The sequence below is a fragment of the Pleurodeles waltl genome, chromosome 7, assembly GCF_031143425.1.
Source record: "Pleurodeles waltl isolate 20211129_DDA chromosome 7, aPleWal1.hap1.20221129, whole genome shotgun sequence".
Taxonomy (NCBI): domain Eukaryota; kingdom Metazoa; phylum Chordata; class Amphibia; order Caudata; family Salamandridae; genus Pleurodeles; species Pleurodeles waltl.
In genome coordinates this window covers 319870591-319888633 of record NC_090446.1, presented here as the reverse complement: position 1 = coordinate 319888633, position 18043 = coordinate 319870591, and positions in this window count along the sequence as shown.

Genomic DNA, 18043 nt, shown 5'->3' with positions numbered 1-18043 from the left:
GTTGTATATGTTTACTTTAGCTAAACTGATAGTAAGAAGACAGGATATCTGTTACGTGTGTGACAGAGTATTTCCCTCCACCAAGATCTAAATCAGGCCCTAGGTTTGCCTGAGAATTATTCAGCTAGAGACCAATGCCAGGAATGTAGTGTTTTAAAGTAATTACATTTTTGACTGGAATCTCTAAGCCCTCTATATTATAATTTTCAAGTAGAGTATTCCAATCTTTTTCTGTAAACTCTATATTTAAACTTGAAGACCACCATGATCTTACGTAGTTAGAGGTTTAAGAGCAAAAAGAAAAATCTATTAGAATTGCATAAAGCCCATAGGCAATCTCATTGAAGTTTTTCCTTTAGTGAATATTGTGAGCAATTGGAGATTTGGAATTAATATCATGAGTTTTTCTCATGTTTAAAGCAAGAACAGATGAAAGTTGAGAATGTCTATTAAATTGTGATGAGGGGAGGTTAAATTATTGTTGTAAACTTGTGAATGAATATAGAGAATCTTGTGTTAACATGTCTGCAATGTGATGTATTTTATGACTAGTCCAAGAAGTCCAGTTAATTTCAGCTCCTTTTGTAATCTCAGCATTATTCCATAGTGGTGCTTGAGAGTGTAGAAGATTGTGACATTTAGCTAGCTAGGTGTGAGGAATAAATGTTAGGGTTAGTAGAATTTGTAAAGTGTAGACTTACAGTATAATAAATAGCCAGAAGCATATTAGATTGAAGTAGAGACTATTCAAGTTTAATCCAAAGTGGATTTTCCTGCGATTGGGTAACACATACATAGAATAAGCTAGTTGTTGTGCAATCTAGTAGTTTTCTAAATGAGGGAGATTTAAGCCCCCTTGTGCTGAGGAGGATTAAAAGTTCGAGACACTTAAATGAGGTTTATCGCCACCCCAAATAAACCCAGATATAGTGGAGGTCTTTACTTTAAAGAAAGATCTTGCGATAGAAAGTGTAATCCATTTCAAAATTATAGTTGAATTTAAGGATTGTACACATTTTTATAAACTGTACTCTGCCCCAGAACGAGAAATTCAGAAGTGACAATCGTTGAAAACCTCTTTTGGTCTGTTGAACTATAGGATTTAAATTATCTGTAAATTATCGTTCAGACCACTATTAGGGTATATCCCTAGATACTTTAGTTTTGAGTGTAGCCATTTAAAAGAGAGATTATTAATAGAGTTTATAGTGGTAGTTGGAGTCATTGGTAGGGCTTCATATTTAGTCAAAATAATTATATAATCATAAAAAATGTCAAATGTATTTAACTGAGAGATTAAAGAGATTTCAGATGATTTTGAATGTGAGAGTTGTAAGGATATCATCTGCATGATAAAATGCTTTGCTTTCCCAGCAGTTGTGTTAATACCCTTCATATCAGTATTAGACAGAATGGCAATAGCTAATGGTTCTAAAGCTAAGAGCAACAGCAATGGTGATAGTGGACAACCTTCCTAGTTCCAAGGTGAATGTTAAAATATTGAGATGTGAATCCACCACAGATAATAGCAGCTGTATATGAGTAACACATGCAACTAGTAAAGGTAATAAAATCTTTACCAAATCCCATTTCCTCTGTAGTGCAGAATAAATAGCCCCATTCTACTCAAACCATCTAAAGAGAGAAAGACTTTCTTGTTCCGTAATTGCCATAATAGTTGTGAAATGATTAGAAGAGGATTGAACTGGAAGAAACCCAGCTTGAGACGAGTGTATTAAGGAGGTAATAACCAAGTTAAAGCGGTTGGCTAAAAACTTTGGCTAGAATTGTAACTTCTGAATTTAATAACTATATTAAACTATAACTTGAACATTCTAACAAAGCCTTATGTAGGTATAACCATAATATAGACCCTTAAGAAGTCAGTTGATAAATGTCAGTCATAGTGCCCCTTTGAAGACAGATTTTAAGATCAGGACAGTATAATTTTTGGTAATCTTGTAAAATTCAGTGGGAAACCCATCTTCGCCGAGGGCTTTACCAGCAGCCAGGCAATCAATCACTTTTATTATTTATTCACTTGTGATTTCTCCTTCAAATCCCTATCTCTGTCTCTGTGTTAATTAAGGGATATTAAGTTTGGAAGAAAGGTATCTTCTTCTGATTCATCTAGCAGTTTATTTATGTGTATAATGATTCATAATAATTTTGAAACTGAGATAACATTTTTGATGTATGTGTAAGTAGATCACCATTATGATTTCTAATACCAGGAACTAACTGGAAGATTCCTGTTGTCTGAATTGATAAGCTAATATTCTACAAGCTTTTTCCCCTCATTCATAGTATCATTGACGGAAAAGTGTAAAGGGTATTATGGGCAAATTTCACATTATTTTCTGTAATATATCTGGTTAATGTGTTTGACAGTAAGTAGCTGTAAGAGTTGAAATTTCTTTTTCAAGATTATTCCTAGTAATATTTCCTTTTTTTAAGTGCTGTGTCCCTCATTATACAACTTTTTAATACTGCTTTTCCAGCACGCCATAAAATATGAGCATTAAGGGGCAATTGTTCATTATCCTTTAAATATTGTTTTATGTATGTGTATAATTGATGTTTTCCTTGAGTGGTCCTATATGAGGAGAGATTAAGGGTGTCATTATGACCTGCCTGCACTGCCTGGGGATTACGAGTCCCTTCTCTGCCGGCGATTACATAGCGGTAGCCCCGCCATGTAAAGGCTTGCAGGGAATGGGTGCAAGGGGATCCATGGGGGGCCCTGCATTGCCCATGCACTTGGCATGGGCAATTCGGGCCCCCCATTGCCAGCCCCATTGCCCTTTTTACTGTCTGCTGTCCAGACAGTGAAAAGCATGACAGGTGCTGGTGCACCCTACGAACCGGAGCATTGCCGCTGGTTCAATTATGTTGTGGGCTGTTTCCCGCTGACCCAGCGAGAAACTCGTAATGGGGCCTGCGAGAAGGGGACCACACTGGTGGTAACCTGACAGCAGGAGTTTGTCAGATAGCCTTTTCCATCCGCCAAACTCATAATGACCCCTTAAACCTCAAAGGAGCGTTTTGGAGTGAGAGAGAGAGTCCTAGATCTATGCAAATGTCAAGAAGAACATGATCGGATCTACTGCAGGGATGTTATATTTGCATGCGTTATTAGTTAAGAACTGAAGAGGAAGTCAGAAAATAATTGATTCTTGTACGTATCAAGTCTAGACAAGAAGTAAACGTATAATCTCTCTCATTTGGGTGTAGTAATCTCCAGGGTTCTTGTAAGGAGTGATCATTAATGAAATCTGAGAACACTTGTCTATCTCTTCTATGGTGAATGTAGGTTTCCTGATCTGTCAATAAATGGTTCTATGGTGATATTTCAGTCCCCCCTCTTAATATTCAAGAGAGCAGTAGTCTGCTTATTTGGGATAAAAAGTTAAGTTTAGAATCTGTTGGGGCACAGATTGAGCCTACTATTTTAAAGGTGTACAAATTTGCAGTTTAGCAAAAAATAACCCTCAATATCTTCCCATGTTTGTAAAATCTTGTATGATAAATGTTATTAAAAACAATAGCAACACCAAATTTTGTTTGCGTAATGGAGTTGTTGGTATTCTTCTTTGGAGTGATACTAACATGTAAGACATGGCCAACCCAATCTCATTGAAATTTTAATCTTTCTTGAGAAGTAAGATGAGTTACTTATAATAATGCAATATCTGGTTTGCTATGACCAGTATAAGTGAGTGAAGTGTGTCAATCCATGTACATTCAAAGAGACAATATCTAACAGTTTCAAGCCGGTCGATTGCATAATTGAAGTTGGTGATCCAAGAGTAAGGATCTCATTACAACATTGGTGGTAAACCCTGCTTACCGCCGTGCAGAAGACCGCCAACACACCACTGCGGCAGTGGAATTCCACTACAGCTATTACAACCCACAGCCCGGAATCCGGCAAAATTCAGACACCCACACAAGTCCGCCACACCAAAGGTCAGTGATAAACTGGTGTAGGAGGCTGGACTGGCTTGTAGTGAGTACCAAGGGGTACTTGCACCTTGCACCAGGCCCAGTTATCCCTTATTAGTGTATAGGGTGTCTAGCAGCTTAGGCTGATAGATAATGGTAGCTTAGCAAAGCAGCTCAGGCTGAACTAGGAGACGTGTGAAGCTACTACAGTACCACTTAGTGTCATATGCACAATATCATAAGAAAACACAATACACAGTTATACTAAAAATAAAGGTACTTTATTTTTATGACAATATGCCAAAGTATCTTAGAGTGTACCCTCAGTGAGAGGATAGGAAATATACACAAGATATATATACACAATAGCAAAAATATGCAGTATAGTCTTAGAAAACAGTGCACACAATGTATAGTTACAATAGGATGCAATGGGGAAACATAGGGATAGGGGCAACACAAACCATATACTCCAGAAGTGGAATGCGAACCACGAATGGACCCCAAACCTATGTGACCTTGTAGAGGGTCGCTGGGACTATCAGAAAATAGTGAGAGTTAGAAAAGTAACCCTCCCCAAGACCCTGAAAAGTGAGTGCAAAGTGCACCAAAGTTCCCCTAAGTACAAAATAGTCGTGTTAGAGGGAGAATGCAAGGAAAACACAAATCAGCAATGCAACAATGATGGATTCCTGTCTGAAGGTACCTGTGGAACAAGGGGACCAAGTCCAAAAGTCACAAGCAGCTCGGAGATGGGCAGATGCCCAAGAAATGCCAGCGGTTGGTGCAAAGAAGCTCTTACTAGGCTGAAGAACTGTGAATACTGCAGGAACGACAAGGGCTAGAGACTTCCCCTTTGGAGGATGGATCCCCCACGCCTTGGAGAGTCGTGCAGAAGTGTTTTCCCGCCGGATGGACGCCAACAAGCCTTGCTACACGCAAATCATGCGTTTGGCGTTTTTGGACGCTGCTGGGGCCCAGGAGGGACCAGGAGGTCGCAAATTGGACCTGCAGAGAGAGGGGACGTCGAACAAGACAAAGAGCCCTCGCTAAAGCAGGTAGCACCCGGAGAAGTGCCAGAAACAGGCACTACGAGGATGCGTGAAACGGTGCTCGCCGAAGTTGCACAAAGGAGTCCCACATCGCCGGAGACCAACTTAGAAAGTCGTGCAATGCAGGTTAGAGTGCCGTGGACCCAGGCTTGGCTGTGCACACAGGATTTCCGCCGGAAGTGCACAGGGGCCGGAGAAGCTTGCAAAGTCGCGGTTCCCAGCAATGCAGCCCAGCGAGGTGAGGCAAGGACTTACCTCCACCAAACTTGGGCTGAAGAGTCACTGGACTGTGGGGGTCACTTGGACGGTGTCGCTGGATTCGAGGGACCTCGCTCGTCGTGCTGAGAGGAGACCCAAGGGACCGGAGATGCAGCTTTTTGGTGCCTGCGGTTGCAGGGGGAAGATTCCGTCGACCCACGGGAGATTTCTTCGGAGCTTCTGGTGCAGAGAGGAGGCAGACTACCCCCACAGCATGCACAAGCAGGAAAACAGTCGAGAAGGCGGCAGGATCAGCGTTACAGAGTTGCAGTAGTCGTCTTTGCTACTATGTTGCAGGTTTGCAGGCTTCCAGCGCGGTCAGCGGTCGATTCCTTATCAGAAGGTGAAGAGGGAGATGCAGAGGAACTCGGCTGAGCTCATGCATTCGTTATCTCAAGTTTCCCCAGAGACAGAGACCCTAAATAGCCAGAAAAGAGGGTTTGGCTACCTAGGAGAGAGGAAAGGCTACTAACACCTGAAGGAGCCTATCACAAGGAGTCTCTGACGTCACCTGGTGGCACTGGCCACTCAGAGCAGTCCAGTGTGCCAGCAGCACCTCTGTTTCCAAGATGGCAGAGGTCTGGAGCACACTGGAGGAGCTCTGGACACCTCCCAGGGGAGGTGCAGGTCAGGGGAGTGGTCACTCCCCTTTCCTTTGTCCAGTTTCGCGCCAGAGCAGGGGCTAAGGGGTCCCTGAACCGGTGTAGACTGGCTTATGCAGAATTGGGCACATCTGTGCCCAACAAAGCATTTCCAGAGGCTGGGGGAGGCTACTCCTCCCCTGCCTTCACACCATTTTCCAAAGGGAGAGGGTGTCACACCCTCTCTCAGAGGAAGTTCTTTGTTCTGCCATCCTGGGCCAGGCCTGGCTGGACCCCAGGAGGGCAGCTGCCTGTCTGAGGGGTTGGCAGCAGCAGCAGCTGCAGTGAAACCCCAGGAAGGGCAGTCTGGCAGTACCAGGGTCTGTGCTACAGACCACTGGGATCATGGAATTGTACCAACAATGCCAGGATGGCATAGAGGGGGCAATTCCATGATCATAGACATGTTACATGGCCATATTCGGAGTTACCATGGTGAAGCTACATATAGGTAGTGACCTATATGTAGTGCACGCGTGTAATGGTGTCCCCGCACTCACAAAGTTCAGTGAATTGGCTCTGAACAATGTGGGGGCACCTTGGCTAGTGCCAGGGTGCCCTCACACTAAGTAACTTTGCACCTAACCTTTACCAGGTAAAGGTTAGACATATAGGTGACTTATAAGTTACTTAAGTGCAGTGTAAAATGGCTGTGAAATAACGTGGTCGTTATTTCACTCAGGCTGCAGTGGCAGGCCTGTGTAAGAATTGTCAGAGCTCCCTATGGGTGGCAAAAGAAATGCTGCAGCCCATAGGGATCTCCTGGAACCCCAATACCCTGGGTACCTCAGTACCATATACTAGGGAATTATAAGGGTGTTCCAGTAAGCCAATGTAAATTGGTAAAAATGGTCACTAGCCTGTTAGTGACGATTTGAAAGTAATGAGAGAGCATAACCACTGAGGTTCTGGTTAGCAGAGCCTCAGTGAGACAGTTAGGCACCACACAGGGAACATATACATGCACACCTATGAGCACTGGGGCCCTGTGTGACAGGGTCCCAGTGACACATACATATAGGCCACAAACCTATGAGCACTGGGGTCCTGACCAGCAGGATCCCAGTGACACATAACAACCATACAGGAAACATAGTGTTTTCACTATGAGCACTGAGGCCTGGCTATCAGGATCCCAGTGAGACAGTGAAAACAGTGACAAACACCCTGACATACACTCACAAACAGGCCAAAAGTGGGGGTAACAAGGCTAGAAAGAGGCTACCTTCTCACAACTGGCGATAACAAAACTTCCACCGTCACGGCAACAGGAATACGCCCACGCTATCATGACCCACTAATCCACGTAGCGGTCTTCCAACCGCGGTAAACCATTGGCGGTACACACTGCCACGCTCAAAATACACACACATTTACAAAACACAACCACATTGGGCAAATCGAAATACACACACCTGATACACATACACACACCACTCCCACACACCCAATCAAATATAAAACACACACCCAAATCACCCACAAACCCTTACGACCAAAAATTAGAAAGAAGCCCAGAGAGAGACACCACCAGAAATAACACTAGCATCCACAGGCACACAACACCATCACTCACACAACATCCACGCACCTCAGACAACAAACACAAACACATCCCCTCACACATCACAACCAACACCACCTCACACATCACCCACACCACATCATGGCACCTCAAAGACACCCCAGGTTCTCTGAGGAGGAGCTCAGGGTCATGGTGGAGGAAATCGTCTGGGTAGAGCCACAGCTATTCGGATCACAGGTGCAGCACACCTCCATTGCTAGGAAGTTGGAGCTATGGCGCAGAATGGTAGACAGGGTCAACGCAGTGGGACAGCATCCAAGAACTCGGGATGACATCAGGAAGAGGTGGAACGACCTACGGGGGAAGGTGCGTTCCGTGGTCTCAAGACACCAGATTGCAGTACAGAGGACTGGCGGCGGACCACCACCTCCTCCCCCACAACTAACAACATGGGAGGAGCAAGTCTTGGCTATACTGCATCCTGAGTAGCTGGAGGAATGGACTCTGGTAAGTCAAATTTTAACTATTCCATCACCCACCCTACCTGCATGCTTTCACATACCCCACCCTCACCCCCATCACTCCAACACCTCACAAATGTCCCACTATCACAACCCACCCATCCCAACACCAAGCCCTGGATGCAACACCAAAGCATGGCCATCCATCACCAAGGCATGTCCACTACAGATACCCCCACAGACCCCCAAACCAAATATCACACAAGGACCTAGACATGAATGCAAGCACTGTAGTACAGGGTCACTCATCCATTGCACACAATGGCACACACAGATGCAATAATCATGCCTTTACACCCCTGCAGGACCCCTACACAACGTCACAGGACAGGAGGTTCCTGACATGTCCACTCCCCCCACAGAAGAGGCCCACGGTGATGACAGCAGCTCTGTCCAACTGGATCAAGATGACCAGCCCGGCCTATCTGGGACCTCGGGACAGTCGGTTCCCCTGACACGGGCACATGCCACTACAGAGCCTCCCCCCTCAGGAAACACCAGCACAGCACCCACCCAGCGGGCCCACCGCTCTGTCCCCAGGACACGTCAAGCAGCAGTGTGTCCACCACTACAGGGAACCCAGGCAAACCCACCACCCCAAGAAAATCAGGGACCTTGGAGCAGTGGGCACACAGTTCAGGGGACAGAGGAACAGGAAAACAGGGAAACTGGGCGGACTGCTGTGCGACAGGGTGAGGACAGGCCCAGGGAACCTACTATCCACAAGGCACTCTCCAACATCATGGGAGCATACCATCATTCCCTAGAGACAATGGCAACGGTACTGGCCAAGTTTCAGGAGACCCAGCGGCTGCAGGAGGAACAGTATCTGGGGATCAGGGAGGAACTCAAGTCCATCAACACCACCCTGGTCACCATTGTAGGAGTAATGAAGGACCTTGTCAACACCAGGAGGGACACTGTGGCACAACAAGGGGCCCCTGACACTAGCCTGGATGATGAACCTCCACCAGCGGTAGTGGACAGGAGGCACCGCTACAGGACCACAACACCAGCACCCCACCCCCTGCAGATGGAGAACCACCCAGCAAACGGTCCCTTAGATCCAGGACAAAGACAGAAATCAATGCCAAGACCCCCGCCAGCAAATGAGACCCCCCTGAATGTCATCCTTTTGTCCCACTTCGTCACCCTGTCCATCCATCAACTGCCCTAGCTCCACTTCCTATGCCCCTTTGGACAATGCACCTGTGAAACAAATAGACTGGAATCTGCCATGGACAATCCTCCACCATCACACCTGCCCATTTTGCAACCCCCTCCACTAATTTGCACTGAAATAAACACCCTTGAATCGCAAAACACAGTTAGTCTGTGCTTTCACAAATGTGTATTTCCAATAACTATGGAATATAGCAATGTCAATTGCATTGTCAACATACCGATGTAAAACAGCTCTAGTCCTTGAGGTACTATAGCAGAGGTCACACAGTGGGACCCACATCTGTGAAATGGAAAGGCAAAGTGACAAGTCAGGGTCCATACACTGGGTGAAAGTGACAGACTTATGATAGGTCTAACAATTGTATGAGATGTGTGAGGCAGTGACATCTTCTTACCTGTGTTACACGGAAGCATTGCTGGATAACGTTGTTTCTGTTGTCGATATCCTCTTCTTCTGCCTCCTCTTCTTCACTGTCCAGAGGCTCCACAGCTGCCACAAGACCTCCTTCCGGCCCATCCTCCGGCAGAAAAGGCACCTGTCGTCACAAAGCCAGGTTGTGCAGCATACAGCAGGCCACGATGATCTGGCACACCTTATTTGGTGAGTAGTAGAGAGAACTACCTGTCATATGGAGGCACCGGAACCTGGCCTTCAGGAGGCCGAAGGTCCTTTCAATCACTCTCTTAGTTCGCCCATGTGCCTCATTGTAGCATTCCTCTGCCCTTGTCCTGGGATTTCTCACAGTAGCTATGACAGGTTGGGGTACCCAGAGTCACATGCAAATGTCGAGGGACAACTGTCAGACACACACTAACCCTTAGGGACAACCCCAGACAACTATTCACAGGGTATAGGGTCCTTGTCCTCACCTATTAGCCACGCATGGTGCCTCTGGAGTTGCCCCATCACATAAGGGATGCTGCTATCCCTCAGATTGTACGCGTCATGCACTGATCCAGGAAACTTGGTATTCACATGGGAGATGTACTGGTCGGCCAAACACACCATCTGCACATTCATTGAATGGTAGCTTTTCCGGCTTCTGTACACCTGTTCACTCTTGCGGGGGATACCAAGGCCACTTGTGTCCCATCAGTGGCACCTATGATGTTGGGGATATGTCCCAGGGCATAGAAGTCACCTTTCACTGTAGGCAAATCCTCCACCTGAGGGAACACGATGTAGCTGCGCATGTGTTTCAGCAGGGCAGACAACACTTTGGACAACACGTTTGAGAACATAGGCTGGGGCATCCCTGATGCAATGGCCACTGTAGTTTGAAAAGACCCACTTACCAGTAAATGGAGTACTGACAGGACCTGCACTAGATGGGGGATCCCTGTGGGATTGCGGATTGCTGACATCAGGTCTGGCTCCAACTGGGCACACAGTTCATGGATTGTTGCATGATCAAGTCTGTAGATGACTATTACGTGTCTCTCTTCCATTGTCGACAGGTCCACCAGCGGTCTGTACACCGGAGGATGCCGCCATCTCATCACCTGCCCCAGCCAACGTGCCCTATGGAGGAGAACAGCGAGCAGAGAGTCAGCCAACACTGAGGTATTACAAAATGTCATTAGCACACATTTGTAAATCAGCAGTGTGCCTGTTACTGTGTGCATGCAAGGCCTACATAGGTGTGACGCAGTTGTTATTAATGCCATGTGGCCCCCTGAAATGGCGGTTGCCTGACCTGTAAGGTGGGACAAGGGGATATGATGTAACTGCTCTGGCGTTCTACACCGTCGCTGTAGGCGGTCGAAGTCTGCAGCGCAATCCTGCATTGGTTAACATTGGACCCTATGGGTCCCTGGAGCCGATGACGATGTACGCCGGCGGTGACGGTACGCAGCGGACATGACTGCCATTTTCTGTCTGTTCACTCACTTGATACCTGACCTTCGACAGGAGAGGACCTACACTGCAAGTGCTACTGTGACCTCAGTCTGGAAGCGACGATTGCTCATGTGTCTGGGGAAAGGGTCCATGCCTTCACTTTGTAGGAGTTGGAGAAGTTAGTGGATGGGGTCCTCCCCCAGTACACGCTACTCTACGGTCCTCCAGACAAACAGGTGAGTACACTGTGAGCATGCTGCATGGGCAATGGCTGTTTGGAGTGGTGTGGATGGAAGCTATATGGGGGGGACTGAGCCCTGCATGAGGGGACGGTGAGTGTATGTGCGTAAGGGCAAGGGTGGGAACGTGGGCCAATGACTGTGACGGTCCGGACAGTTAAAGTTTTTCCTTTTCCCATGTACTATTCCTGTAGGTCAGCGCCCACCAGAAGAAGGATATTTGCCGTGCCATCGCCAAGACCTGGGGGTCTACCACAGACGGAGCACCCACTGCCGGAAAAGATGGGAGGACATTCGCCGCTGGAGCAAGAAGACGACGGAGGCCCAGCTGGGGATGGCCTCCCAACGTGGGAGGGGTGCCCATTGCACCATGACCCCCCTGATGTTCCGGATCCTGGCGGTGGCGTATCTGGAGTTGGATGGGCGCTTGAGGGCATCACAGCAGCCACAAGGGGGTGAATACCGTCCCATCCATCTGACTCTGCGTGCATTACGAGGTGTCTGGGTGGGGGAGGTGGGCAGTGGGTTACCCTAGGCCACTGCAAGCTTTGTAGGCAAGGACCCTTTGTGAGGCAGGCTATGTGGCACCCCAACCCCACCAGTGGTAAGAGCCATCCACACCTAGTCAGGCTCCTGTGATTTCCGTGTGTGCAGCAATCGGGCATAGGCCTTGTACCCCATGAGCATGTGATTAATCTAGGAACTATAAGTGCATGGCGTAGTGCAGAGGGCTGCTGTGTCTGTAGTGTCTGCCAACAGTAGTGGTATTGCATGCACTGAACATGTCTTTCTTCTGTCTCCCCCCCCCCTTTTTGTGGTCTCCCTGTTCTTGTGTGCATTAGCATCATCAGGTGGGGGAGCAGTGGCACCTGAGCAGGAGGGAGCTGCATCCCACTTGGCCCTGGAGGGAGAGACAAGAGAGTCTGAAGCCACCAGTGGGACGGAGGGCAAGGGGAGCTCCACGGCAGGGAAAGGAGGTGACAGCAGTGACAGTGACTCCTCCTCTGATGGGAGCTCCCTTGTGGTGGTGGGTCCCTCTGTGCCCCCGCATCAACAGGTAAAGCCGCCATCCCCCTACCAGCACCGCCCTCCCAGCAGCCCCTCAGCATGTGTCCCGTGGCCGCTCACCCAGGAGGGTGGGAATCTCCTTCGCCCCAGGCACCTCAGGCCCTGCCCCAGTCAGCCCTGCTGCCGTCAGTGAGGGGACTATTCACCTTCTGAGATCCCTCACAGTTGGGCAATCTACCATTGTGAATGCCATCCAGGTGTCGAGAGGCATTTGCAACAAACACATGCACACCTGGGGGGCATTCATTCTGGCCAGGCAGCCCAACAGAGAGCATTTCAGGCTCTGGCCTCAGCACTGGTGGCAGCCATTGTCCCTGTGTCCAGCCTCCCCCCTCCAGCTTCCGCCACCCAGACCCAATCTCCTGTACCTCAGCCTATCCCAAGCACACCATCAGACCAGCATGCACACACCGCAACACACATGGGTGGCTCTGCAAACATAAGCACCACACATCCCACAGTTACTCACACAAGCATCATACCCATGCACACATACCAACATCCACTGCCTCCACTGTGTCCCCCTCCTCCACGTCGTCCTCCTCCCTCCCTGTCTCATCTCCACTCACACCTGCATGCACAACATCTTCAGCCACTACCTCCATCACCAGCACGCCCATCACAACACACCGCTCACATGCACTCCCCACCCCGCTATCATTCAACCATCCCCTGTGTCCTCTACCAGTGTGTCTGTGAGCCCTCCTCCCAAAGTACACAAACGCAGGCACACACCCACCCAACAGCCATCCACCTCACAACAGCCTCCAGCCCATGCACCTTCACCCAAATTCAGCAAACGTACACCTCCTACAACCACTACCTCTTCCTCCACTCCCAAACCCACTCCATCTACCCGTCCCACTGTGTCGAAAAAACGTTTCCTGGCTAATATTGACCTCTTCCCTACACCTCCCCCCCCGTCCGTCCCCTAGGGCCAGGCTTTCCAGGTCTCAACCCAGCACCTCAGCCACCACATCACAGTGGTGCCAGCAACTGCAGGCTAGTGCAGTGTGCCAAGCATCAGGGCTGCCAGTGTGCCACAGAGCGAGGGCAAGGACATTCCGCCACCTGCAAAAGTAAAAAAGTTGCCCACATCCCGGAGGGAGAAACCGAAAACACCTTCCACCAAGGGCTCAGGGAAAACGAAAGGGGATAGTGGCAAGACAGCTGTGTCACCATCCAAGGTGGGGAAGGGCCAGAATGTAAAGGGCAGGTCAGGAGTGGGCATGGTGGCACCGACAATGGGACCAGTGTCACACCTTCTGTCCACTTTGACTCCAAACTGTACGGTGGAGAAGACTGCCACCTGCACCACCACCTGCACCGCCACATGCACTGCCACCAGCACCGCAGTCACTGAGCCTGCCACCAGCACCGCCGCCACAGAGCCCGCCGCCAGCACCGATGCCACAGAGCCTGCCACACGCACTGCTGCAACAGAGTCCACCACCAGCACTGCCGCCACAGAGCTCGCCGCCAGCACCGATGCCACAGAGCCCGCCGCAGAAACCGCTGCCACAGGGTCCGCCACCAGCACCGATGCCACAGAGCCTGCTGCAAGCACCGCTGCCACAGAAGCCGCCACAAGCACCGCCGCTACTGACACGGCCGCAAGCACCGCCAGCGGCACCATGACATCCTGAGCCAGTGGCACCACCTCAGACATGGCTGGCATCCCCAGTGGTCAGTCGTCCGAGCCTGGTGGTCAGTTCCAGGATCCTGGGCAGCTTCCATGATGCACCACCTTCAGTGGAGAAAGGCATCCACTACCTCTGTGAAGCACTCTGGGCACAAAGCCCCCTCCAGAGCCAGTGTAGTATCACATCCAATACCTCTGTTCTTGGCAGGATGAAGCACTCTGGGCACAAAGCCCCCTCCAGAACCAGTGGAGAAAGGCATCCACTACCGCAGTCCTTGGCAGGATGAAGCACTCTGGGCACAAAGCCCCTCCAGAACCAGTGGAGAAAGGCATCCACTACCTCTGTCCTTGGCAGGATGAAGCACTCTGGACACAAAGCCCCCTCCAGAACCAGTGGAGTATCACATCCACTACCTCTGTCCTTGGCAGAATGAAGCACTCTGGGCACAAAGCCCCCTCCAGAACCAGTGGAGTATCACATCCACTACCTCTGTCCTTGGAAGGATGAAGCACTCTGGGCACAAAGCCCCCTCCAGAACCAGTGGAGAAAGGCGTCCACTGCCTCTGTCCTTGGCAGGATGAAGCACTCTGGGCACAAGGCCCCCTCCAGAACCAGTAGAGTATCAAGTCCACTACCTCTGTCCTTGGCAGGATGAAGCACTCTGGGCACAAAGCCCCCTCAGAACCAGTGGAGAAAGGCATCCACTACTTGAGAGAATGTGGCTTTGCACTCCCCAGGATAAAGCAGTGGGCAAACCACCCATTGGAGAGACTTAAGAGACTGTGGCTTTGCACTCCTCGGGATAAAGCAGTGGGCAAACCACCCACTGGAGAGACTTGAGAGACTGTGGCTTTGCACTCCCCAGGATAAAGCAGTGGGCAACCCACCCACTGGAGAGACTTGAGAGACTGTGGCTTTGCACTCCCCAGTATGAAGCAGTGGGTAAACCACCAACTGGAGAGACTTGAGAGACTGTGGCCTTGTACTCCCCAGGATACAGCAGTGGGTATGGAGCCCCCTCGTGGAGCAGTTGCATTGTGCACTCATCCGGCTGAGGTGCCCCCCTTTCCCTTCCCCCTGAGGTGCCTGTTTCTTTTCAATCTGATGCCCCTGCAGTGTTCTCTCCGTTTGAAGTCTGGTATCGAGTGTGGGCCTCGCCCATGCATTTTGGGCCCAGTGGTCCACGGACAATAATTGGTGTACTATCAGGACTTGTGTAGTTGGTGTTCATAATTGTATATACTGTATTTCGAGTTTTGACTACTGTTTTTTTCATGATTACAATCGTTCAACTCATTTCCTTTTGTCCTTGCGTTCTTCCAGGGGGGATGGGGGGTTTAAATGTAATGTTGCAGCATGTATTTGTGTGTATGTTGCTGTGGGTGAGGGTGGGGGTGGGGGTGGGGGTTTTGCGTGTTGCGTGTGTGTGTCACTCTCTTTTCCCTCCCCCCTCCCCTGAGTTGTAGGTGCAGTACTCACCATGGTCGTCGCCGCCTTAGGTGCTCCTGATAGAGGAGCAGGAATATCATTGCAGGGATTATCTGGAGTTCTGGCTCCATGGCGTCCTGGTTCCTCGTGGGGTGTGGAGAGGTGAGTGTTTTTCCTTCCAAGTCCTGCTTCCGCCATGTTTTTGTTCGCGTTGGTTCCGCCCCGGAAAAGGTGGCGGATTGGCCTCTCATAATAGTGTGGGCAGTACATTGTCTTCCGCCTGTCTGTTGGCAGTGACCGCCATGCTGTTTGTTTCTACCGCTGTGGCGGTCGGAGTGTTAAAGTGGCTGTCTATGTTGGCGGTTTCCTCCACGGTCGTAATTCCATTTTTTTTTTCAGCCGGCCTGTTGGCGGTATTACCGCCGCTTTAACACCAACCGCCAGGGTTGTAATGAGCGCCATTATGTATTAGGGAACGTGGATTACAGGAGAATAGTTTGGCAAGTATCAGGGGTGCTAATGAGCTGAGAAGAAAAGACTCTGCTTTGTGTTCCAGATACAGCGAAGCATTCAAGGTTGTCCTGATGTCCGATTCGTGGGATTGAAACTTAAGAGGAGTTGCCAATTTTAACTGTGCAGGGAAGATGGAAAACTACTGGCATGGATGACATGGTTTTCTCAAAGGTTCTGTAGGTTTAACCAGTTTCCACCTAGTTAGACGAGAACAGATTCCCTTGAGACCCTGGAGGGGTGCAGAACTCTCTACTTTCTGTTCCTTTGTGCGGCTTTATGCTATGCAAACCTCTCTATAAGAACTTCTACTGAGGTTCCTGTTATGCTGAAACTTTCCTATATTTCAGAGACTTACTTAGGGTTCACCTTTAGCTTAGTTTATGATATTTAGATTAATTTAGGTTCTCAAATGATTAGGCAAGAAGACCGGAATTTATATACTGATCATGAAATTTTGTTTTTCATCTTTTGTATTGCCTCAACTGAAATTCTCATTAGCTTTATGCTTTTATGATTTAACTTCATTCAATGCTTTACCTCATCTTTGATGGATTTGTACTTATAGAGCAAGTTTTTGAGCTTTGAGATTTATTTACATTAGCTTGGCTTTTAATTCTGAAAAAAAATTATTTTTATTTTCTGTTTTCTGGATTTGATGATTGACCAAATAGGTTACACTGTTAACTGATTTAAAAGGCTGATTCTAACTCTCTTTTACCTCTCAAGCATCTTAAAAAGGTCCACAAGGACAAGAAAAGAAAGAATAGGTGCCTAGAGCATTACATGGGTCCTTCCGCAGGCCCATTATTGAACTGAAGAGTGGGTCTGAAAGTCCTACTTTATACCCTGGTGTCCTTCTCCTAGAAGGTGGGAGAAGTTTCTAGAAAGGTTCTTTGAACTTTTTGGAATTTTCAGACTCCCCTGCCCTGACTCCAAGCTGGCTGCAGAGACAATACAAGGTTGTTAGGCCTATTGTGAGGAGACAAGGCAGAGTCTATTCAGGTGCAAGTGGGGTTGTGTTCAGATCCGTGCTCCCTCCCTTCCACCAAACCAGTTAATAGCCTGTTGGGGCACACCTGGTCCCACTATTGTGTGGCTGTATGGGAAGAATTCACACAGACTAAGGACCAAATTTAAGAAAAATGATAAACAACTGCGCTAGCACAGTTGTGTGTCAAAAAAATTATCACCACCTAACGGCATTTCCTTGCGCTATCCATGTGCTGTTTCTAGAAAATGATGCACCATAGTGCTAAGGAAAGGTTAAAAAAATTCCTCTAACCTTTACAACGTGAAGTAAGGAACAATTACACTAATACTGCTAAAGTGGAGTTAGCATGATTAGCTGCACTTTTTCATGCTGATTCTGCTAGTGCCATTTTTGCCTCAAAAGCGTAAAAAAAATCCAGCAACAATGCCAAACATGCCACAAGGATCCAAGATGGACAATGCAGTTAAGAGAGATCAAATTTAGCCCAGTACAAGCCAGGATGGACAAACAAAATCACAGAAGAAGGAGAACTAAAGAGAAGTTGGCCAGGAACCGAAAGGCAGCACTGTAGACTAGAGGTGGAAGTCCTACCCCCCACGAGGACCTGGATGACCCTGAGGAGATGGTGGCTGTGGTCATCCCGGAGGAGCTGGTTACCGGAGTCTCAGGACAGGACAGTACAGACGTCCAAGACCTACCACTAATGCAGGGTAAGTTGCAGTGTGGGGCATTCTTGACAATAACAAATGACAGAAGGAGGAAACAAATAGGACACACTGAATGCATGCAAAAGGGTCACATGGGGACACAATAATGACCAAAGACTACTAATGCGCTCACACCATCCCCCAAATGCACATGCCATTTCCCAACCCTCACATCAATCCCTTCACTGTTGCAACTTAACCACCTGCCCATGTGTAACACTGATTGGGCAACATGTACTACACTTGTTGTATAAGCTGGGATAACAAGAACTGCGAGATGCCTCCATGCACCATTGGGAATGGGCACAAAAGTGATAAGACACAATGTATGGGGCATGTCTGTGATCTTCATCTGTGCTGCTCTCCAAGTAGCTTCCATATCACCATGTAGTAAGGTTGCCTGTGTAGTGGGAATAGTTGGTGACATGCACAAAGGGACACCTTCATGCATAACATCAAATACAAGTGGCCTTAAGGTCTCACTAAA